Below are 26,260 nucleotides of genomic sequence, written 5' to 3'. Positions count from 1 at the left end.
CCTCCCCTGGTGTCACCAAGGACAGCCTTAAAAGAGGAAAATTTCCTCTTTGTTACATCCTGCAGTGTCCCACCATTGGTACTTGAGGTCCTTGATGGCTGTACAGAATGAAATAGAAGCCAGTAATAACCGTCTGAAACGAGGACAACTGTTCTATCACTGGAAGGAGTCTACTTTTATGACTTCAGACCCAGTTAGGGTCTGGCAAGCCACATCAGAGCCGCAGGTCTTCAAAGAAGTTGCCTTTTCTCATTCTGCTGGACGGAAACAACACCAAGGCGGAATAGGAGCATATCCTTAGGAGGCTGCAGAAGAGGTGGAAGATGGCAGGTAAGACCCAGAACCCAGAAATACGTGGCTGGAATCAACCAGATGTTGGGTTGATATAAATTTTGCCGCTGAGGAAGACACCATGTTCTATGAGCGAGAACTTGCAGGAGTGAATGAAGAACCAGCAGATGACAGAGGAGAATGGACACATCAGGACGATGGTCTGAACCTGGCCAACTAAGCCTGGCTCATCTCTTCTATGTTTTGAATGTCTTGCACAGATTCACAGATTTATTTTAGGCTGGGGGCTTATTTAACCGGTCAGCACACAAGCACCACATCAGTCACTAAGAACACATGGAATAGAGAAATAAATGTAAGACATGGATTTGGAAGTTAATTGTGGCTGCCTATCCCCTCTCCTAGCAGCTGGATTTTCAATAGGTAACTTTATCACCCAAACTGGTGGTGTTATTTACACCTACACTGACAACTGACGGCTTTGCCATGACTCTAGTGGTCTTAGCATGCCAATCAAATCTGTTTTCCAATGTAATTGAATACAAAACCTGCTTGTAAGATGCCAGCTGTGCAACGATATAGCAGACTAATAGAATAGACTAGACTTCTTTACATAACCAGCAAGCTTCACTCAGGCTTTTTGGGTGCGCAGGTAATTCCATGCCAAACAATGGCACCAGGACATATAGACAAGAGGAATGTATCTGACAGAGCCAATGAAACAAGTTACATCCTTCTCTGGGAAGGTCAGATGGGTGTTGTATGTTCTTTCCCATTTGCAAATCTGAAGCCACATTTGCTCTGCCAGCACCTCGTACAACACAGTAGAAGACAGAAGCAGGGCTAATAATTATGTTTTGTAGGTATGGTCTTGTCATTATACAGAAGAACATTCACTCCAACAGATCCAACTTTCATAATCCAGATCCTGTCAATTCAGTTACTATACATAAGGTAGACAGTAGTCAGAACCATCAGCTAAACCTCTGAGGATGATCTACCTCAAAGTTGTTATCTGCCAACCTTATCTTTCTCCAAGTTTGGATATCAGTGTTCTCTCTGGGAGAAATTCACCCCAGTGCAGAAGTTCAACACAAGGGCTACACCTGAGACCTCAACCAGGTGGGTAGGGATGCAACCCCATGCTCGGAGTGTTCCTAGCCTCTGTTTGCCAGAAGCTGGGAGTGGACAGGATCACTCGATGACTGCCTGTTCTGTTCATTCCCTCTGAAGCATTTGGCACTAGCCACTGTCAGAAGACAGGATACTGGGCTAGATGGACCATTGACCTGACCCAGTATGGCCATTTTTATGTTCTTATGAGTTTTGTAACTGGTAAAGTCATCCTATAGATACTCCTAGCTGAAAAGTATAACTATGGGCGTGTATCTTCTGTGTAAGGTGAATGTAACAACACCACATGAGACAGGTTCTCTCAGACTCATATGGTATTGAAGCTTTATCCTGTACTATATTACTATTGGCTTACAGCAGTAAACCAAACCAATATTGGTGATTTGGTCTCCTGAACATATTTCATAATGAAGCAAAGTGTGGTCAAGCAATTGACTCTACAATTTATCAACACCATAATCTTGACTTTACAGCCAGTCTCTCTGTGGTCTTGGCCAACTCATGTCATAACTCCAAGCCTCCTATTTCCCTGCCTCATAAAGGGGGATAATATTATCTACCCCATACGGGGTAGGAAAAGTTTTAAAGCTCTTCAGTGAGGAAAAGCACAACATACATGCTAAGTATTGGGATTGATCTGGAACATTTCCCTCATACAACACAGCACAATGCCTTACTCTACAATAGTCGAACGGTACTTGCAACATCCACAGTCTGAAATCCAAGGGGCTAAAGTGATCATTACTTTTACTCCTAAATTTTCAAAAATTCACTTGTTATTTTGGGGGTCCTGCACTGAGGGACCTTAAAAAAGCCTATGCTAAGCACCCACCCTCTGAAAATCAGCTTTTACGATGGCTCCCCCCAAACCACCAGTCACTTTTGAAAATGTAGCCCTTGGCCTTTACTTATCAATGATAAAATAAGGATAATATAGAAATATGTATCACAAAATTAAGAGAGACAGGTCGCATCCCTATTCATGAATCCAGATCTAGTGCTGGATAAAGCATCAGGATTAGCCTCAGCACGAGCTTAGTGGAATATTTGCAACTAAAACCGCAGAAGCATTTTTTCTTACACACACACAAACAGCTCCTAATTATTTAAATGCTGTATAACAGTGTGGCATCAATCTTTTGGCATGTGTTGAGAACCTCGAGCAGTTAAGACTGAAATTGCCAATTAAGAGCCATATTTAATTTGAAGACAGTACTTGTGTTAGTGCAATATTCTTCCCTGATCTTCGAGAGCGATCAAGTAGCACAACAATTAATCAATAGTTCGTTAGAGCTGGAAACATAACATAACATAAGAACATAAGAACGGCCGTACCGGGTCAGACCAAAGATCCATCTAGCCCAGTATCTGTCTACCGACGGTGACCAATGCCAGGTGCCCCAGAGGGAGTGAACCTAACAGGCAATGATCAAGTGATCTCTCTCCTGCCATCCATCTCCATCCTCTGATGAACAGAGGCTAGGGACACCATTCTTTACCCATTCTGGCTAATAGCCATGTATGGACTTAGCCACCATGAATTTTTCCAGTTCCCTTTTAAACATTGTTATAGTCCCAGCCTTCACAACCTCCAGGAGACCACATCTGTACACAGTATTCGAGATGTGGGTACCATGGATTTATATAAGGGCAAATATATTCTCAGTCTTATTCTCTATCCCCTTTTTAATGATTCCTAACATCCTGTTTGCTTTTTTGACCGCCTCTGCACACTGCGTGGACATCTTGAGAACTATCCACGATGACTCCAAGATCTTTTTCCTGACTCGTTGTAGCTAAATTAGCCCCCATCATATTGTATGTATAGTTGGGGTTATTTTTTCCAATGTGCATTACTTTACATTTATCCACATTAAATTTCATTTGCCATTTTGTTGCCCAATCACTTAGTTTTGTGAGATCTTTTTGAAGTTCTTCACAATCTGCTTTGGTCTTAACTATCTTGAGTAGTTTAGTATCATCTGCAAACTTTGCCACCTCACTGTTTACCCCTTTCTCCAGATCATTTATGAATAAATTGAATAGGATTGGTCCTAGGACTGACCCTTGGGGAACACCACTAGTTACCCCTCTCCATTCTGAGAATTTACCATTAATTCCTACCCTTTGTTCCCTGTCTTTTAACCAGTTCTCAGTCCATGAAAGGACCTTCCTTTTATCCCATGACAGCTTAATTTACGTAAGAGCCTTTGGTGAGGGACCTTGTCAAAGGCTTTCTGGAAATCTAAGTACACTATGTCCACTGGATCCCCCTTGTCCACATGTTTGTTGACCCCTTCAAAGAACTCTAATAGATTAGTAAGACACGATTTCCCTTTACAGAAACCATGTTGACTATTGCTCAACAGTTTATGTTTTTCTATGTGTCTGACAATTTTATTCTTAACTATTGTTTCGACTAATTTGCCCGGTACTGACGTTAGACTTACCGGTCTGTAATTGCCGGGATCACCTCTAGAGCCCTTTTTAAATATTGGTGTTACATTAGCTAACTTCCAGTCATTGGGTACAGAAGCCGATTTACACTGGTTGTTTAGCAGGCTTCCTGCTTCTGATGTATTTAAAAAACATTTTGTTATTACCTTTGGAGTTTTTGGCTAGCCGTTCTTCAAACTCCTCTTTGGCTTTTCTTATTACACTCTTGCACTTAAGCTGGCAGTGTTTGTGCTCCTTTCTATTTGTCTCATTAGGATTTGACTTTCACTTTTTAAAGGAAGTCTTTTTATATCTCACTGCTTCTTTTATATGGTTGTTAAGCCACAGTGGTTCTTTTTTAGTTCTTTTACTGTGTTTCTTAATTTGGGGTATACATTGAAGCTGGGCCTCTATTATGGTGTCTTTAAAAAGGGCCCATGCAACTTGCAGGAATTTCACTTTAGTGGAAAGCTTTGGACTATGCCATTTTAGGCTACCGAATCTTAATATATTTCAGTGATATATTTTGACAGTGAAGGTGAGCAGATATATTCCAGCTAATTTATCTAAGTCTATTATTTTATTAACAGCAAGGACAACAAATCACAGATTGCTGTACCATGTAAAGAAACCTCACATACTTGTTTTTGCAGGTCACAGATGCCTTCATGCACTTTGTGAGTTCTGGCTTAGATTAGAAGAACCAAAAACTGAGCTTGCAAAGCCTCTGTTCTTTATTTTCCTAACAGAGCAGTTGTATGTTGTCAGGTAGGGTAGAGAAATCCATGGAGTCCCTCTGGATTTGCACCAGACTACTAAGAGCAGTGTTTGCCACTGAGATACATATCCTTCTCTCTTTCTAGGAATTGTCACGTGGCTATTGAAGGATAGCCGATGGGTCTGGCCACATGGCTGACCAGAGGAGTAAGAACCCATCTCTGCCTAGCAGCTCCTGGATGTGGCACGAGCAGGGCTGGCCTTCGCAATGCAACACTAGACAAGCAAGTGGGTGAGGAGACAGCAGAAGCAGGTGAAGTTATGGCTCTGCCCTCCCATGCACAGGCTGTCAGATGCTGCCAGGTGAGCGTGGGATGTAAGCCATGCCCCAAAGAAGGGTGAAGCAACTTACTCTCTCCTCAGAGCAAAAGAAGAGCATGACCCTCAGAGCCCCTAAAAGCCAACTGGCAAAAGGTTCACTGTCATGGAATGGAAATTTCCTAGCAAGCCTGATAAACTCACTACACTTAACACATTGCTGTCATACTATTTACCTATTAAAAATGCCATGTGAGGTATCAAATGAAAGCTTATATCATATTGGTCATCATGAGCGTTGTGTGATGTGCATATGACTGCCAGTCAAGAAGCTGAATGTACATACTAAAAATAGGTTTGAACTATGTAACCAGGCAGAGTTGATAAGTTTTTCCCAGACGCAAAGGAATGTTGATTTACCCCTGTGCCTAGATCTCTGATGTACATTGATCAGGATAAGCCAAATATGATGGAAGTTTATTTGCATCTGAGGTTAAACATGAAAAGCAAGTTAACAGGCGGATGAGAACGCAGCCTGGTGTCAAAGCACCCCGGAACACACTGCAGCAGGAAACAAGGAGCTTATCTAGGGGTACACTTCAAAGAGATTCATTTCAAAGGTTTGCTGGCCTATAAGAAGGGACAAGAACCTTTGGTTACCCATTACCGAGGGAGCAAAAAGAACAGCACCTTTTGCATCCATGAAAATTTGATCCTGGCCCTGAGGGCTGTTGATACTGAGCGGTTCCTTTAGGTTAGAAACTTATCTTAGACAAAGGTTTTAGCCTGTTAAAAGTAACGATCGGTCTCTTAGAAGCATATTATACTTCTGTTTTATTTGTAACCATCAGTGTTTCCATTATTCTTACTCAATACGCACTTGAATCTGTTCTTTGTTAATAAGCTTATTCTCCTTTTACTATAAAGTCATTGCAGTGCTGTGATATTAAGTAGCACATGCCTTCCCAGTTGAATCAAGCAAGCTGGTGTGTATGCAGACTCTTGGGAAGCAGCAGACTTGGAAATTACCAAGAGTGCCCAGTGACAGGGGCTGCACTCAACTAGGGGATGCTTTTAGGAAGTTAGGGAACAGGGGTGGACCAAGTATTAACCTGCAAGGCAAAGTAAGGGCTGGCAGAGTCCTGAGAAGTCCGTCTGGGGTGGTTAGCAGTCAGAGCCATCACCCAGTTTAGCACCAGCAAGTCTCTCTCTTGCTGAGGCGGTGGGAGAAGGGAGAAAACACACCCCAAGAAAGCACTACAGGGAGCCTGGGAGGAACTGTGACTTCAAGAGGGGTCCCCTGGGCTGGCACTGGCACAGGGCAGCTTATGTAACCCCTATCATCTGCATGGAGCCCAAGCTATCTATGTACTTCCCAGGCTGCCATCACTGTAGTATCTGAGTGCCTACAATCATTAACAGATTTACCCTCACAACACTCCTGTGAAGTATTGCTCCCACTTTACAGATGGGCAACTGAGGTACAGAAAGATTAAGTGACTCGCCCAGGGATACAACGGGAGCCTGTGGCTGGTCATCAAACCCACTTCTCCTGAATCCCAGCCCAGTGTTTTATCCACTAGGCCAGTGGTGGCTCTTCAACTCTAAGCAAATGGATTTCCACTTATTCCTCAGAATGCAACATCAAACCTTTCCACTTTTTCTGCAGATCGTTCTGTTCAAGGAACTGAATGACGTTGCTAACTATTATTTGAGATGTGTGCACGACACTCTACATCCCCCAAACAAGGGTACATTCTACCCCATCCACCCCATTTACCCACCCACCCCATCCATACCTCCATCAGCTCCTCTCTTCAGAACCCCCACACTTCCCATCAGAACTCCTCACATTCCACCATGTCATTTATCACTTCCACTGAGACAGAGCCATTTCTAAACTAAGCAACAGGATTCTTGTGCTTAGTTCCAGTGACTTTTCCAGGCTTTTCCTTCCACACCTACGTGATTTCTCTCCCTAAACATGGTATCTCTGTTGCAAGTGCTGTTGGTTATGGACAGGAGGTAAGATTCATAGAGACAAGCAGTGAAGCAGAAAGCTGTATTCTGTCATGTTCGGCTCACCTTCCACACCTCTGAATGACTTTTAGTTTCACTCAGTAAAAATCAGTTTTTCAAAGGAGAACATGGAGTTAGTGTAATTGTCCATTCACTCTGCCTAGCAAATCCATTCTTACATGATTACTTCACATAAACCACAGACAACCGTTGCATAATCTGTCATTTACTGTGCACCAAACCCTTACCTGACTTTATCAGAATACAGTAGAGTAACACCAGGATTGAATTTGGCCCAGGGCTTTACATTAGATGAACCATCGGTTTAGAATGAGTCTGTATTTTGCACAGAATTCGGCAATTTATTTTAACCATTTATTGTAATAGATATTGGGGCCAATCTTGCAAACAGCAGAAATGCTGCAAGACAGTATTTCTTGCAGTAAGACACGTCTCACCTCAAAAAGCTTATAATATAATTTTATGACAATACATAAACCCACAAGTGGGTTTAACAAATAATACACAGGAGAACCGGAAATGACATCATGGGACTGCACAGACCTAGCAAGAGCATAACTTAATGCTCTGCTTTGATTATTGAAGTAAGCGAATGGTTAATGTATGATCTTAATTAGCTAATTGGTTCCTTTGTGGATTCCTTTTGTATTCTGCCATTCAGGAATTTCCAAGAACAGCAGTAAATCCAAAACTTGCTGCTCAGTTCAATTGTGTCCCATACATATGAGTATGTAATTAATTGGATTGCTCATGTGAGTGACAATTGCAGGATGGGTCTCTTACACCAGGTGCTTACATCTAAGAGCTTGTAGATTAAATCTAAGAGATTGTACCCTACTACAACAATAAGAGGGAATAAATCTTAATAAGAGGGAATAAATGTGGATAAATGTAAAATAATGCACATTGGGAAAAATAACTCCAACTATACATACGATATGATGGAGGCTAATTTAGCTACAACAAGTCAGGAAAAAGATCTTGGAGTCATCGTGGATAGTTCTCTGAAGACGTCCATGCAGTGTGCAGAGGCGGTCAAAAAAGCAAACAGGATGTTAGGAATCATTAAAAAGGGAATAGAGAATAAGACTAAGAATATATTACCCTTATATAAATCAATGGTACGCCCACATCTCGAATACTGCGTACAGATGTGGTTTCCTCATCTCAAAAAAGATATATTGGCACTAGAAAAGGTTCAGAAAAGGGCAACCAACATATTGGGGTTTGGAGAGGTTTCCATATGAGGAGAGATTAAGAGGCCTAGACTCTTCAGGCTTGGAAAGAGGAGACTAAAGGGGATATGATAGAGTATAAAATCATGAGTGATGTGGAGAAGTGGATAAGGAAAAGTTATCTTACTTATTCCCATAATACAAGAACTAGGGGCACAAATGAAATTAATAGGCAGCAGGGTTAAACAAATAAAAGGAAGTTCTTCTTCATGCAGCGCACAGTCAACTGTGGAACTCCTACCTGAGGAGGTTGTGAAGCTGGGACTATAACAGCGTTAAAAATGAACTGATAAATCATGGTGGTTAAGTCCATAATGGCTATTAGCCAGGATGGGTAAGGAATTGTGTCCCTAGCCTCTGTTTGTCAGAGGATGGAGATGGATGGCAGGAGCGAGATCACTTAATCATTGCCTGTTAGGTTCACTCCCTCTGGGGCACCTGGCATTGGCCACTGTTGGCAGACAGGATACTGGGCTAGATGGACCTTTGGTCTGACCCGGTATAGCTGTTCTTATGTTCTTAATCCCACCTCTATGCCCTCGATGCCCCCACATAGACTACGCTCAGGTTGAGGGTCCTGGACACAGGGATTGGGAAAGTAGGAGCTCAGAAACAGATACAAGTGAGGACGGCATGGGCAGAGTCATGGCTTAACCCACCCCCACATGCCAGTCAATGATGCTCACTGAGCACGGAAGAGGGGTTTGGTAATTTATCCCCTCCCAATGCAAGTGGGAAGCCCAGGGAGGAATCACACCCAAAGTTAGTAGAGAGAGTCTGTATTGCTGTGCAAATGGGTATTGATCTGTTTGGCACTGTAGCGCTCCCCTTCTAGCTTCAAAACCCATTGAAGCACTAAATATAGAAATGTCTTTGTGACACATCTGCAGGTCAGTTCGGTACAGTATGTTCCAGTGTCTATAACAAAGGGGGTCCTTGCCAACCTAGGCAGACTACGAATAATAGAAGTGTTATGTAAAAAATGGAGCAGCATTTCCATACCAATGAGCTACAAAAACAATCCTGGAAGGCGAGGTAGGTCAGTGGGATGGGTTGACTCAAATCCTCTAGCATCCTCGAGAGTATCTGCCACTGGAAACATATTGGGTCAGACTAGAATCACCTATTATTTGCTTAGAATTTGAAGATACCGGTGTCATGGCTAGAGAGCTAGCTACATCTTTGCTGCCTCCTCTGGTGTCTCTGAGTGCGCCGGCCTTAGCCCTCAGGCCTCATGCACCTCCTGGGATGGAATTCTGAGATTCCCCCACCAGATCCCAGGCTATAGTACGCTGAGGATCAACTGTGCTTACCCAGCGGGTCCGACTGGGTTCATCACTGGCTGCAAGCCTTCCCTCTGGGAGCCCTGCCCAGTGGCTTATTCAGTGACCAGGCACTTTTCCTTCTCTTAACAGCATGAACAAAGGATAGCAAAAGAGCGAAAGGTTTTTAAAACAAGAAAAGGTCTATGCACATGCCTACCTTACCTCAAGGCTTGCCATCCCCGGCAGAGACTCTCTTCATTGTCTCTCCCAACAACCTCCCAAGAGTGTCACTTGTATTCCCCCAGACGTCCTTTGTCACAGGCATTTGGTTCTCCTCTGTTTACAACCTGGGATCCTTTCTCTCGGCCAGCTAGGCTGGTGAGCTCTGCAGGTGCTCGGAGGTAGAACCTCAACGCCAATGGCCCCTGAAGGGTGGTTTAAGTGTTGGCCAATGGGTAGCTATCTGAAGCCATTATACTCTTTCTTGCCTTGAATCCACCCCACGTTTTCATACAGTTACCTCCCTTAAAACAGACACATATAGAGCATATAGTATTCATAAATGTTGCAGAGCAGTCTCATATCCTTCATAACTAAAATACTGCAATAATCCAGAAAGTAAATAAATATGCAGGGCCTATTTTACACAATTGGTTCCAAACAAATAATTTAGTGTGTGCTCTGTGGCAAGCTGGACCAAACTGTTCGAAAAGGACCCGGGATTGGGCTGCACACAGATGGAACAGACTGAAAAGAAACTACGGCAGTGTCATTACATTTAAAAATTAAGTTTTTCCATTAATTTAATATAAAAATCAATAATGCATCCACACAGTAGCCCCGTTTTACTTATTCTGTATTGAAATCCATTTAGTTTACACTGTTCCCACATCTTCTGTTTTCAATATGCCGCAGACTTTTGCATCACCAAAGCATTGTCTTTGTATTGACAAGCCTATTTGCATCAGAGAAGTCACAAAAACAGCTGGTGAGTTTTGACACCATGAGGCGGTGTAGAAGGCAGGTTTGGATTGAGGAGGATAAGTACATTATTTGAATGTTTCTGCTACAGCGATTAGCAGTGAAATGCCATTTCAATTTTAATCTTTTGCTGTCAGAGTTCACAGCACCTGTTGAGACAAAGGAGCAGCTCATACATCACAGAACTCTTGTTTCAGGCTGTCTGCAGACTCAGGAAGACATCACTGTGTTGGTTATACTCCAGTTTACATTTCCAGAGTTATTTGCACAACCAAGAAGGCTAAACACATTTTTTAAATGAAATTTAAGATTCTGGTGCATAATTCTGCAGCAATACAGAGAGGAAGAAGTGAATTCTGTGGTCAGGGAACCATGGACTATACACGGCCCGGGCAAAGAAACCCAAAAAACTTTGAGTTGTAATGCTCCGGAAGAAAGTGAGGATAGCGTATTCTGTCCCTTTTAAAGCAACAAAACATCATCAGCTGTTGTGGCTTTAAGATTTTATTTTCATAAACTATTTTGCTTGTTAGACAAATTTCTGTTAGCACAATTGGGGGACACAAAAATTGACACAAAAAAGCCCCACTCCATTCTCTTCTCCTTGCACTTGCCTCTATCGCTCAGCATTTCTATTATACATACCTGACCTATCCTTGACAGAGAGCACAGCCAGTAAAAACAAGGGCATTTCTAGGAGTTAACAAGCATTCTGAGTTACAAGGTTTGGATCTGAACCCAAACTTCAGAAAGACTGAGAGAGATCAGATATGGGGTTTCATTATGGGGATAGAAGCCATCTGCATTGGTCAGACAAGGGACTGAATGTCAGTGCTGTGAGCGGTTCAGATCTGGGGTTTATCCTGTTACAGTGATAGGGGCCAGAAACAGGGCTAAATCCTCCCATCAGTGAATCCAGCGTAACTCAGCCAAATAATTCTGTACTTACATTGGTGTATCTGAACGCAAGATTTTCCCATGAAGTTCAGATCTAGGGTCAAACCTTCCCCAAGTCTGGTGTATTCAGATCCAGCATTTTGATTCAGTTCCATGTGTGTGTTATAGTGACAAAAAGGGAACAATTTGAAAGAGAAACATCAGTAATTTTTGCAGACTGCATGATGTTACACTGATTTGAGGCCTATGTTTATTCTTCTATTCATTAAAGAAAAGTCTGCTCATGGCTTAGTCTCGGTATAGTTAAATATGCCACAGCTTGGTGATATATCTGAATAGGCTACCTCTGAGACACCAGGAACACTTACGGGAAAAAATGTGTTACATTTACAGATATATTTTCCTTCAGAGTGATGCACTTTTTATTAGTGGTTTGCTTGGTTTGAGGGGTTTCACTTTTGAAGAGGAAGGAAAGGTTACATCATTTATTTTTCCTAAGGGAAAAAAAAACAAAAAAGATTTGCAGATTCTAATGAAAAACAAATTGCTCAAAGGTGGAGTGTGGCATTTCTCTGCTAGGCCACGTTTCACTATTATCAAGAGCGAGTGAAAAGCAGATAGTTCTATTGTACCTTAACAGTAACATCCATCCACAATTATCACCAATTATCTCATCATCGGCCAACAACAGCCATTCATTTGGAAGTCAAAAGACTGCAACTTTATGCATAATTAACAATGAAACCCCTACAATTTATACATGTCTTCCTGTTTCGGTTATGAAATGAACAGGGCGGCAGCAGAGGACTATGGGTAAGGTATCCTACATTCTACCGCTGACTCTTCAACTAGCTTGCTGTGTGATCTTGGGCAAGTCACTTTACCTCTCTGCACCTAAACTACCGTGTCTGTAAAACAGGGATGATAATAATACACACCTGCTTGTATCAAGTGCTTTGAGGTCCTCTGATTCTGGGTGTTAAATAAGTGCAAATTATTGTCATAATTTCCAAAAGAACTTGGCAGAATTGATCATTGGATAGCCCCCATGCAATGAAATATCTTTTTTTGAGCTGGGGCATCCAGAACTGCACACAGTATTCAAGGTGTGGGCAAATCATGAATTTATATAGAGGCAATATGGTATTTTCTGTCTTATTATCTATCCCTTTCCTAATGATTCCCAACATTCTGTTCGCTTTTTTAACTGCCGCTGCACAGTGAGGAGATATTTTCAGAGAACTATTCACAATGACTCCAAGATCTCTTTCTTAAGTGGTAACAGCTAATGTAGACCCCATCATTTTGTATGTATAGTTGGGATTATGTTTTTCAATGTGCATTACTTTGCATTTATCAACATTGAATTTCATCTGTCATTTTGTTGCCCAGTCATCCAGTTCTGTGAGACGCCTTTGTAACTCTTTGCTGTCAGCTTTGGCCCTAACTATTTTGAGAACTCTTGTATCATCTGCAAACTTTGCCACATCACTGTTATCCACTTTTTCCAGATCTTTTATGAATATATTGAACAGCACTTGTCCCACTACAGATCTTGGGGGACTCAGCCATCTACCTCTATCCACTATGAAAACTGACCATTTATTCCTACCCTTTGTTTCCTATCTTTAACTAGTTACTGATCCATGAGAGGACCTTCCCTCTTATCCCATGACAGCTTACTTTACTTAAGATCCTTTGGTGAGGGACCCTTTCAAAGGCTTTCTGAAAGTCCAAGTACACTATATCCACCGGATCACCCTTGTCCACATGCTTGTTGACACCCTCAAAGAATTCTAATAGATTAGTGAGTCTTGATTCTTCCCCAACATATCATGTTCATCTATGCGTCTGATAATTCTGCTCTTTACTATAGTTTCAACCAATTTGCCTGGTCCTAAAGTTACGCTTACAAGTCTGTAATTGCCAGGATCACCTCTCGAGTCTTTAAAAAAAAAATCAGCATTACATGAGCTATCTTCCAGTCTTCTGGTACAGAGGCTGATTTAAGCAATATGTTACACACCACAGTTAGTAGTTCTGCAATTTCATGTAAGAGTTCCTTCAGAACTCTTCGATGAATACTATTTGGCCCTGGTGACTTACTACTGTTTAATTTATCAATTTGTCCTAAAACCTCCTCTATTGACACCTCAATCCGGGACAGTTTCTCAGCTCTGTCACCTAAAAAGAATAGCACAGGTATGACAATCATTCTCACATACTCTGCCATAAAGACCGAAGCAAAGAATACATTTAGCTTCTGCACAATGGCCTTGTCTTCTTTGAATGCTCCTTTGGCACCTCAATTGTCCATTGGTCACACTGATTGGCAAGGTTCCTGCTGCTGACATACTTACAATTAATTTTGTGTCTTTTGCTAGTAGCTTTTCAAATTCTTTTCTGGCCTGCATTTCACAGTCACTATAACCATCCTGGTCAGGTGGTCAGTAGTCTATTTCTATATTGTTATTATTCAAGCATGAAATTTCTATCCATAGAGATTCTCTGGTACAGTTTGATTCATTAAGATTTTTACTATATATGACTCTATGCTTTCTTTCACATGTAACCCTTCTGACCCTCTGAGTTGGCAGCAACAAGGGCCGGGTTCAGTATCCAGGGGTTCCATTTCAATAACACAATGCAATACCAGCTCGAGCCCCCACCCAGTGTCCTGGGACAATTACATACCACCCCCCCGGGCGTCTCTAGGAGGCAATACTTCCCCACTCTCAAGCACAGAGTCCGAGTGTAGCAAAATCCTTTTAATAAAGGAGGGAAACAATGCGGCATCACGTTGGAGAAACACCACAAACAGGATTATACACAAACCATAAGCAAAAAAAACCCCCACTTCCAAGTACGTTTGGCAATGTCCTTTCCCCCTTAGGGTCTTAAGTCCAATCATCCCAAAGTCCAACAACCCAAAAGTCTCTGTCTCTGGTCAGTGCCACCCCAGAGTTCAAAAGTTTATCTGCAGAGTTTCCACCTCCCCCAGCCTGGGTGGAAATGGGGCGCGAGCACACAGGGTGTAAAGGGGCACCTTACGTGGGCCAGGGGCCAACTGCTCCACCTCTCCGTAGAGTTCCGCTGCAGCCTTCACCACGACCGGCTCCATTCCACCAGCTGTGCCGCTCCTCCAGCCAACCCGTGAGCTGCTCCAGCCATCCCTGCAAACCGCTCCACTCCGCTCACTGTTCCATAGGCTGCTCCAACGTGCTGCAAACTGTTCCGCTCTGCCAGTCGCTTAGCTATAGATCTTCAGGCTCCCCCACTAGTTAACACAGCACTCAGTGATTTCAGCTCAGTAACCTTAGCTCTTTTAGTGATTTCAGCTTGTAGTAGGGGAGCCCTGGTGCTGGTGTACCATTGGCCCAACATGAATTCAGCTCAGCAGCCTCTAAATGGACTCCTAATGGATTCAAAATTAGCTCTGCTCTTCAACAATGGAGAGAGGAGGATGTACAACTGGTTTCCAGGCCCTCCAAAGGGGGCCAATACCATCAGGTACACACACCAGCCCCCAACATTTCTCAATTCACTGGGTTTTGACACCCATGTCCCTTGTCTAGCAAGTGCTACTTAATTGATGGTGAAGACATCTCTATTATAAAGCAGTCTCATAGTTCCTCATTCACATAATCAGGGTGACAACACTTTATTCCTCCTAACCCCAATAACAAAGAAATTGGGGATCCTAGAGCTGTCAAAATAACCATCCCAGGCTGCCGTGGGCTATGCTAGGTGGGGTGGGTGTGCCAATGCAAATACCTGAAATTCCTTTCCACACTCCCCATAATTCACCACCAGATGTCAGGGTAGAGCTCATCCTGACTCTGCTTACACACATATAGTGCCACTCCTCCAACAGTGCAACCTACTCTGTCATTCCTATATGTTTTGTATTCCGGTATTACTGTGTCCCATTTATATAATTGTTCTACCAAGTTTCTGTGATGCCTATTACATCAATTATCCCCATTTTACAGATGGAGAGCTGAGGCACAGAGAGGTTAAGTGACTTGCCCAGGGTCACATGGAAGGTCTATGGCAGAGCAGGAAATTGAACCCAGATTCTCACAAATCCGAGGCTAGGGTCCTAATCACTGCACCATCCTCTATATCCTCTATTGAAGTAAACTTTTTAAAACTCCCTTGCAGCCTTTAAAACCCTAGCAATATAAGATGTAACATTTTTACATGCAGGACCAAATTGGGAAAAAAAGGAGCTAGAGGTCTGTGCACAAAGCATGAATATATGCACCCCGCGTTAATAATAATATTTAGCATTTAATGCACATACTTAATACATTTAAATCACTTTTGAAACCTTATTTAATCCTCACAGCCCCCATAGGAGGTAGGTAAATAGGTAAGTATTATTATTCACACATTATAGATAGGAAAACTAAGGAACAGATGTTAAGTGATTTGCCCAAGGCCACCTAATGTGTCAGTGGCAAACTCTTGACAAGAATCCTGGTATCCCAACCCCCAAATCCCTCTCTGTAATCACTGGATGAAGTTACGACTCATTTGGATGTGTAGTTTCTACATCCTGACTGCATGTTCAATTTCCCAACCTCTGAATGCCAATGAAGTAACTTTGCCTACAAACGTGTACATACAAGTGCAGTGGGATGACTTATAAAAACCTAGTCCTAAGGGCACGTTGGTCCTACGTGCATGTGCCCTTTGCAAACATGGAAATCTGAAGGGCATGTGTCAGACATTAACCCTTGTGTGAGTTTGGAACTTTTCATCTTGTGCCTGATCCAAACCACAGCGGGACTCCTTGCACTGACTTCCACAGGTTTTAGAGCAGGCCCTTCGCTGGAAATGTAACAAGAGGAGGCAGAGCTTGCCAAAAACCAAATCACTATTCAAGTCCACGCTCCATTATTCTTAGCTCACATGGTAATTAGTTCATACTGGTACTTTTATCTTGTTATTTAAAGCCCCATTAGAAGCTTGAAAATATATTATCTTTTTCTTGTTAATTTTGTTCTTCTCCACTAGCCAGATTCTTCCTCACTCTCATTTGAACCACACTCAAATGAATAGCACTGTTTCTCTTTAAACAGCAATAACTTCAATCTGTATGACACCAAAAATAAAAATCTCTATGCGCCAGCATCAATGAAAATATCAGCACAGCCCCAGGAATAATGTTTATGAGATAATTTCTGCTGTGGGGTTGGCAGATGGAGAATGAAATGCTGCATTTTGAAATATGTTGGCTATATATATTTTTTTAATTCTCTCAGTGAAGGAGAATGATACATTTTAGAGTACTTAGAATTTGGTCTTGACCCAGCTCAGTGAAAAGGCTTGTATTGACTTAAATGGGAGTTGAACTGGGCCTATTATCTAGACCTGGAAGGAACCTTAAAAAGTCATTGAGTCCAGCCCCCTGCCTTTACTAGCAGCACCAAGTACTGATTTTGCCCCAGACCCCTAAGTGGCGCCCCTCAAGGATTGAACTCACAACCCTGGGTTTAGCATGCCAATGCTCAAACCACTGAGCTATCTTGCCCCCCTAGACAAACCCTTTGATGTCAATTTAAACGGATTTTGTGAGAGATGATTTAGTTGGGGTTTGGTCCTGCTTTGAGCAGGGGGCTGGACTAGATGACCTCCTGAGATCTCTTCCAACCCTAATAGTCTATGATTCTATGATTTCCTGCCGAGAGGGTCTGTGGGAAGGCAGGAACTAGGCCACTGAGGGTATGTCTACCCACGGCTGGCCCCTGCCAGCCAGCTCAGGCTCTGGAGCTGTTTCACTGCTGTGATAACATCCAGGCTCTGGTTGGAACCTGGGCTCCAGCACTCCATGAGGTGGGAAGATCTCAGAGTCCAGCCTTACCCTGGAAATCTACACAGTCATGAGAGCCCCATGAGCTGAGTCATCAGTCATGGGCCCGCCATAGGTTTTTCTTTGCTGTGTAGATGTACCATCAGTTTACCTGAGTAAGAGCTTCAGAATCGGGTCCTGGTATTTCATCTCTCTCTCTAACATATATTTTTAAAATAATGGAAAAAGGGATATCTTTTGCCACAAACATGGCAACACAAAGTGTGCCTATCCCACTGGGCTTGACCCTATACTGACCGAAGTTAATGGAAAGATTCTCATTGACTTCAATGGGCTGTGGCTCAGGCCCCTCATCTTGTGCTCACGCCTTGGCTGTTGGGATACCTAAACACAAAACACTTGATCTAAAGCTGAGCAACGCATATCAAAAGCAAATCTCTTATTATGAACCATCTTTGTAATAAAACTTACTGTGCATTGCCTCTTCTAGCTTCCCAGATTTATACATTTTATCCTGAAAATAAAAGGTTATAAACCCCCCAACACAAAACACACACACACACACACACACACGCAAAAGAATCATTTTGAAAAGCTCAAGAATCCAATCAATGCTATTATTTAGTGCCATCTTCAGACAGACACAGCCCTGTCTATGGGCTGGATTCTGATCTCACTTTCATGGCAGTAAATAGAGAGTAGCTCCACTGAAATCTATGGTTTTACACTGGCATAAAACTGCTGTGAGAGGAGACTCCTGCTCAGTTTTTGGATATTATGAGAGAAACCACTCATATTTCAAATAATAATAATATGATTGACGGTCTCTACTATTATACAGCATAATAAATTCACAGAGCTATATAGGCCTTACAGTTTTATATATATATATTTGCATTACACACACACACACAATGATGGGGTCTATAGGCCCTGTACTGAACCAAGACTGGTAGTAGAGCTATACTGGGCTAGGGAGGCCCTGCTACTCAGCAGGTGCAGGGCATGTTTCCAGTGGAGGAACAGTTCCACAGGACCCTGGTAGAAGTCCAGGAGAAGGGGGGAAGGAGCTGCAGACTGCATCAGAAAGCAAGGCTGATGCTGAGAGCTGGGTCTGAACTGGCAGCAGCCTTGTAAAGGCTGTTCTAGCAGCAGTCATTTGGATTCTCCCCCTCTTTGGGAGCTGAAAGCCCTAAAAGAGAATGCTTCACAAGTCACTAAGAGATGGAGGAGAGTCTGAAAAGCCAGTGACCATGACCCAAACTGAGGAGCTCCAGACTAGGAAGAAGTGACCCAGGGGAAATATAATTTCGGGTAGCTCAATAACTGGGATGGATGCTTTAATAAAACCCTAAGGTCCTGAGTTCAGACCCACTGGAGTAGATGGGCCTGGGTCCCCCTACTTTCTCCCCCCCCCCTCCTCTGTAGTGGCAGAATCTCTGTGGGAGCAACTGGAGCATGCAGGAGTGACTGAGGCCACAGCTAGGCCCCCTCTGGCATGACTAGGCTGGCAGAAACCTGACCACCAGGCCAGCTGGTCATCGGATCATCCTGCTACACACACACAATCTAGGGTTGCAATTCGTGACAGGATTAAGGCTGGGTTTAACTGTGATTTGCCTAACTTGTGACATAAATAGACAAATCAAAGGGTGGAATAAATGAACTATTCTTATCCTCATTTTACAGACAGAGAAGGGCCAATGGAAGGGCCAATCCATTATTTCCCAGCACCCTGTAAAATGGATAAGTGGCGTTCTGAGACAACGAGAAAAACATCAAAACTTTGCTAATATTTCCTTCCCATGGATGCCTGGAGAGGCATGACCTGCTGAGCAGACTGAGTGGGTAGCTCTAGAGATGCTCAGTACATTTTTGACTAAATGTATTTTCGCTAAAATAGGCTGTTGCGTTGAAGCAAAAATGTATTGTGGAGATGTATAGATTTCAGCGAGAAAGTTTCTGAGGTGACATCAGAACTGAAAATTTGCTGGTTTTGCTCCAGAGATGGACATTTTTACACTGCTTCATGAAAACATTTGAAGTGTTTGCTTTCATGCCTCATTGGAACAAAAAATTTCAAAACCCTGAAAGCTGTTCCGAAACAGAAAGGTCGTCCTGTAACCAGCTCTAGGTGGCTCCCCAGGAATTCTCAGGTCCCAACCCTGCAGATTCCTCATGAGAGACACGGAGTAGAAGTACCTCCACACAACCCCAGGCAGCACGTACGCTGCTACCATTTGCTCTCTCACCACAGCTGCATGCTCCTAGCCTCACCTTGGCATACTAATGCTGCCAGACCAGCATCAAACTCTATGACAAATTGCCTGAAATTAAGGCCAGTGTTTTCAAAAGCAGCCCCTAGTTTGGGGTTCCCAACTTGAGCACCTCAGGCATGTTTCCAGAGCTGCTGAGCACCCACAGCTCAGAAAGATTTGAGGCTGCCTTGGTTTCTTTTTCCAGAGAGCATTCTACGTAAAGCAACTTCTCCTTAGTTCACCCCGTTGGCTGACCATGCCCCAAACCTAAATTCCTGTAGAGTCTCTTCCACAGGTTATGCTTTCAAAGGGAATCCCCTGGGCTTGGTGGGGGGAAAGACAGTCAAGGGAGCTTTCAGACTTGCAACTCCTGTCCTCTCAGACCATATCTAGCACCTTTCTTTCCATCTTTGTTGCTGCTTTGTTTTCCTCCATGCTGGTCAGTAGAGGGGAACGTCATTAAGAAGATTCATGTGGAATTCCCTTCCATCCCAAGGCTTTCACAACACAGAGGAAGTCCATGTGAGATTTCAGACTGTTCAATGGTGAGAACGTCCCTTCTAATTTCATCATGTGCATGGAGGGTTTTGAAGAGGCTTCTGTCACTGGGGATTCTCGGGCCAAAAGACAGTCTGAGACAACTCTGCTGTTTTTAGAAAGTGATCCCTAATAGCATTTTTCACTACTGGTACGAGACCCTCTTGTTCCAGGGGGATTTATACAGATAGGAAAAATCTCTGCCACTTATTTTGGGAAAGGCCTCTCTTTCCTCAGGCTTTTGGGAAAAGAGGGACAGAATACAAGCTGGTGTTCGTTGGGGTATTGTTTAGATTTGATTATGATCTCTGGTTGGTTACTGATCAAGAAAGGTACTGGATGGAAAACTACAGGCACTCCAGTCTCTGTTTATCCACAAAAGAGGTACACCATCATCGATCACAATGCACGTGTATATCTGCTCCCCCACCCACATGCCTCACTACCCAAAGATCACCTCTCAAGAACAGCTCAGCCACCCTGCTAATTCAATCCTTGGCCTCTACTGAGTCTCCCAGTAAGGTTGCAAAAATTGCTGCCAGTGGCCATTTGCTATATGAACACCTATCCCTAGGAATTGGGCAGAGACAAGCAAATCTCTTGGCAGGTCACTGCTGGTTTTATGTTGCTGTTGAAAATGGTAATTTTGAGTCTTCGTACATGGTAAGTTATAACTAAATAATTTTTTATGATGGTGTCATAATTTGTCAAACAAGGTCTGACCAGTCTGAGGCTGGGATTTTCCAGAGGAGCCTAAGGGAGTAAGGCACCCTAAACTCATTCATTTGAAGTTGGGTGCCCATCTCCTTGAGGAATCTTTGGAAACGTCAGCTGGAATCTTTGCGGATCTGTCAATCTGGCTGCACATATTTGCATTTAATATATGCGCTAGCAAGCGCTTTGATTTTTGTTCTGCCTTGCTAGTTTCATCTGTAGGACAAATACTTTCATCCTTGACCTGTCTGAAATGATAAATTCTGCCATCCGGCCACTTCCCCATAGTCCACAGCCTTGTATTCTTATTTAAACAGCTGGGTTTTCTTTTTCTCTGTGGAAGTGGGCCAGTGTAACCGCAGGTGGACTACAGACATTCCCATCCCCCAGGGGCTGCAGACCAGTGTCCAGATAAGGTGAAGACTGGCCCCTGGAACTGGTATTCCTCACAGTATTTTGACCGTGGTAACCTGTAAGGAACTATCTCGTGTCACATACTTCATTTGTAAGCTCTTTGGGGCAAGGACCGTTTTTTGCTCTGTGTTTGTCCAGGATCTAAACAGAATGGGGTCCTGGGCCATGACTGATGTTCTTAGGTGCTACCACATTTCAAATAACAACAAGAACCAATAATAGCAGCTCACCAGTGGCGATGGTGAGTTAACTGAGCTGAATGATTATAATTTGAATACCATTTCTTAAAGAAAGACACTTACCAGCGGTTGAATATATGAATTAACATTTAGCACTTCTTTAAATCAGGTGCCACAGGCCCAGAGAGGATCAACATAAGAATTCATCTCTAGCTGCAGTTTTGATTTTTTTTAAGACTTTTATTAGCAAAAAAAACCCCAAATTTAATTAGACCAGCTGCAAACATACTGTGTAAATATTAATGTCACATATCACATCTATGCCCAAGCCAAGGTGCAACAGATGATTTCTAAAATAGTTGCGCTTGTACAGGAAACTAGTCCCACCTGAAATTTAGCCAGTCATGTCCTTATAGATTCGAGAACTTTAAATCACACTGCTATCACACTTTTGTTGACAGGCACTATGCAGTATTTGAAAAAGTGCCATAATTTTCTTTTCATCATGAATAAAGTACTGAATTTAACATACAATGCAAAGTAATAACATTTCCATTGCTAGCAAGAGCCACAAAAATCAGACCAGAGATACAATGCCTCTGACAACGCCACAGCAAGAGCATTCTTAACAACATGCCATAAATAATAAATTTAAAATGTATTTCTGCGTCAGTAAGCAACTTTCGAAAGAACTCCTCTGTTCTTTGAGATATTTTAATTCAAATATAGTAAACTTGAAAGAAAGTACTTAAAGCTTGGAATTCCTATGGACATATATTCAAATGAAATGAGCTTGAACAATAGTAAAGGCTTTTTCAAATCTTTTCTTAATTTATACCCAGAAATACAGTGTTATATATTTTATGTTCCAAGCTTTTTATCTACATCACAGCTAACGTATAGCGATCACCTGTGATGCTGAGCAATAGGAGTGACGTGAAGTTAGCACCCAGTAGGGAATGAAAATGAGCATTCCTGCTTCACTTTATGTTAGGTTGTCATTTCAGTTCAATAACACAGGAAACATTTCCCCCCCAACTGCTATTCTGTAGCATATGTTAATTATGCAGTTGTTCATATCCGCTACTGTTCTAAAAAATAAAGGGAAGGGGACCAGCGTAACGGAACAATTACTGTCTCTTCTGTCTTAAGTCAAGAGACAGCAAGCATAGGAAGTTAGTGCCACACATTACAATGTTTAAAACGTAGGGCTAAATCGCAAGCATGGTATACAAATACTATGGACAACTGGGGAAGCTAGCACAGAGCTAAATTTTGTACCTTTTCTAACAGGGAAAACAAAAGCAAACCAACTTTTTCAGTTCTGCCTCATTTTTAATATTAGGTTCTCCACCTAAAATTGCTCCCATACCAGTTGCATATTGAAAAACTAGACATTTCTGACTGCACTCATTTTAAAATAAAAAATGAAATAAAGTGCTAGAAATATTTAAAGGCTTCAGTTACTTTTTTAAAAATATAAGATATATAAATTGGAAAAGAACAAGAGTAGCATGTAAACTAATTGCAGCCCTGAGGGTAGATATGCAGTAAAAGAGCATTTACCGTCCGGTATAGGTGAATTTAATTCAGAAACACTGTAAGATGCTAATGGTGCCACTCTCGCTGAATGTTTCTTCATCCTTTTAAATTGTTCTCCTAAGACGTACACTCACTTCGTCTTTAGCCTCTGCATTGCTTTTGGTCCCCAGTACAATAGGGAACACTCGGCTATGGCTGGAATCTAGTATTGTTCTGGAGATGCTGCAGCAAGCTATGAGTACTGATTTGCTGTTTCCCTGGGAAACCATTTGCAACACATTCAAACAATGCTTGACCTCTGCTAACACTTTTCTTTCATTCCATTGTTAAGCGCAGCAGTTAAAATATAAATATATTAGCTAATGCTCTCCTTCAACTTGAAAGTGAGGCAACCCCTTTGGATTAAGGCAATGGTTTCACATATAATATCTTCTCTCTGTTCACACAGCAGACAGGAGCATTCTCAGTGACAATTGCAAGGGAGTTCTGCAATACAATTTTCTGGTCCCTTTATTGTGACGATATCCTACAATTCAATTAGTTGGTTTTTTTCAATAAACTTTGAATAATGTGTCTCCTAAAGGACACTAAACCCATAAAAGCCCAGGGCAACAAAATATATACTATATCTATCCGTCAGCTAGCTAATCTTTATACTGTAGGCATCTTTCTAGTATTTTAGGGCCCTAAACAATTATCTTAGTCTCAATATATATAGAGGCCACACTTGGTCTAGATTCTTCCCTGCTTCCCATGAGGCAGCTCCTACACCTTCTCCCTTTCTTTGGTGGTGTTTGTATTGTGGCTGTGAAAAAGTTTACGTGAAGAAGCCAGTTTGTGTGTCTTTCTATGGACATACGGTGGTGGCCCGTCATATCTTGCCAACCATCTTAGATGACTAAGGGTCTGACTCTGCCATCTTTGCTCATTTAAACAATACCACAGAACTCCATGGGGCTACTTCAGTTATTAAATTACTGTTCAACATTTATTCATTGATTCATAGTGTAACCCTTCTGCCCATATGAGTTGGCAGCAACAAGGGCCGGGTTCAGTATCTAGGGGTTCCGTTTCAATAATGCAATGCAAAACCAGCTCGAGCCCCCACCCAGTGACCTGGGACAATTACATACCACCACCCCCGGGCGCCTCTAGGAGGTGATACTTCCCTTCTAGCAAGCACGGAGTCTGAGTGTAGCAAAATCCTTTTAATAAAGGAGGAAAACAATGTGGCATTATGTTGGGGAAACACCACAAATAGGATTCATAACACAAATCATGAGCAAAAGCGGATGGGTATACCAACTTTCAGGTAAGCATTTGATATGGGTCTCGCATGATATTCTTATCAATAAACTAGGCAAATACAACTTAAGGGGTCTACTATAAGGTGGTGCATAATTGGCTGGATACGTACTCAGAGAGTGGTTATTAATGGTCCAATCCTGCTGGAAAGTAACAAGTAGGTTCCTCAGGGTCTGTTTTGGGACCATTCTGTTCAAAATCTTCATCAACAACTATGATGTTGGCATAGAAAGTACGCTTATTAAGTTTGCGGACGATACCAAACTGGGAGGGATTGCAACTGCTTTGGAGGACAGGATATACTTCAAAATTATCTGGAGAAATGGTTTGAGGTAAACAGGATGAAGTTTATAAAGACAAATTGCAAAATGCTCTACTTAGGAAGGAACAATCAGTTTCACACATGCAGACATGGGAAAGACTGTCTAGGAAGGAGTATGGCAGAAAGAGATCTAGGGTTATAGTGGACCACAAGCTAAATAGGTCAACAGTTGGGTATGCTGTTGCAAAAAAAGCAAACATGATTCTGGCTGGATTAACAGGTGTCTAGTGAGCAAGACACGAGAGTCATTCTTCTCTTACTCTGCGCTGGTTAGGCTCAATTGGAGTATGGTCCAGTTCTGGGCACTGCATTTCAAGAAAGTTGTGGAGAAATTGGAGAGGGTCCAGAGAAGAGCAACAGAATGATTCAATTTTGAGAACATGACCTATGAAGGAAGCTGAAAAATGGTTATTAGTGCGTCGGAAAAGAGAAGATGAGAGGGCACATGTAGCTGTTTCAGGTATTAAAAAAGGCGTGTAACCCAGGCAGGAGGGAGAAACTGTTTACCTAGCCTTAATGATAGAACAAGAAGCAATGGGCTTAAACTCTAGCAAGGAAGGTTTGTAGTTGAACGATTATGAAAAGTTCCTACTGTCAGGGTTGTTAACACTGGAATAGTAATTGCCTAGGGAGGTTGTGGAAATCTCATCTCTGGAGATATTTAAGCAGTAGGTTAGATAAATGTACTATCGGATGATAGACAGTATTTGGTCCTGCATGAGGGCAGGACGGACCTCGATGACCTCATCGAGGTCCTTCCAAGCTCTAGATCTAATTGTAAGGTAGAGATGGATGAGCTTACCTGATCATCTGGTGCATTAACTTGGTGAGTTGTGGAAAGAACTTCAGGGGCTGGTCTTGTTTGCTAGTGCACCACCCCACGTAGCATCAGCCCACAGATGCCCCAAATAGTTCAATTTGGCTGCTGGTGGGAAGTCGCCCAGTTTCTCTGTATTGGATGAAGAATAAAGTGTTGTTGCCCTGATTATGTGAATCAGGGTCAGTGAATGGTTTTTATGACAGAGGACTCGCCGATACAACTAAGTAGTACTCCTAAGAAAAGGGACATGGGTTACCAAAATCAGTGAATGAGAGAGGCGGGACTAGGCATTGTGACCTCGTGGTATGGGCCCCTCTTTGCATGGGCCATGAAGCCACTTAATTGGCACCACCCTCTCTCCTCTCTTTCTAAGCTGAGGAAAAGTCAGAGCTAATTGTTAGGATTCCATTTAGGATTATGTTACAGGATGCTGAGCAGATCACTTTGGGCAATGAATGCACCAGCCACTGGCTTTCCCCCTTGAATTACAAGATTAAAATTCACTAAAGAGCTAAAATTTGATGAAGTGAGTTGAGATCAGTGAGTGCTGGAGCTGAACATATATTGTAAAGTGCTGCAGAGCAGAGCAGTTTGGGGCGGTTGGAGTGGCCACGGGATGGTGAGTGGAGTGTGAGCGGGCCAGAGTGGAGCAAGTTTGTGCCGATGCGTACGGGCTCACGGATGGTGAGTGGAAGTGAGCGGCTTGTGGAGAAGGCTGCTGCCAGAACCCCACGGAGAGGCGGGCAGCGTGGCCCGTTGGACACGTAAGGTGCGCAACTTACACCCCGGGGTCCCCTTTCTCCCCCCGCATTTCCACTCAGCTAGGGGTGCATTAAATCTGACAGATAAACGTTTTGAACTCTGGGTCTGCAACTGATCAGGGACAGAGACTTTTTGGTTGCTTGGACGTTGGGTGAATTTTGGGTGCGTACTTGTCCTCGTCTGACTCAGAGACCTTTGAGGTGTTGGACTTTTGCGGATTTTGGTGTGTACCTTTTGGTGTTGACTTAGACCCTAGGAGAAAGGATTACTGCCAA

General features: G+C 42.7%; 1 protein-coding gene across 1 annotated transcript in view; it reads right to left on the bottom strand.

Moving 5' to 3' along the window:
- The window catches only part of SLC35F4 (solute carrier family 35 member F4), a 203,622-nt gene that overhangs the window by 39,062 nt on the left and 138,300 nt on the right, over positions 1–26,260 (bottom strand). The window lies entirely within an intron of this gene.

This window comes from Chelonoidis abingdonii, chromosome 4 (assembly GCF_003597395.2).
Source record: "Chelonoidis abingdonii isolate Lonesome George chromosome 4, CheloAbing_2.0, whole genome shotgun sequence".
Classification (NCBI taxonomy): domain Eukaryota; kingdom Metazoa; phylum Chordata; order Testudines; family Testudinidae; genus Chelonoidis; species Chelonoidis abingdonii.
The sequence above is the reverse complement of the archived record's forward strand: the minus strand, read 5'-3'. Positions and strand labels throughout refer to the sequence as shown.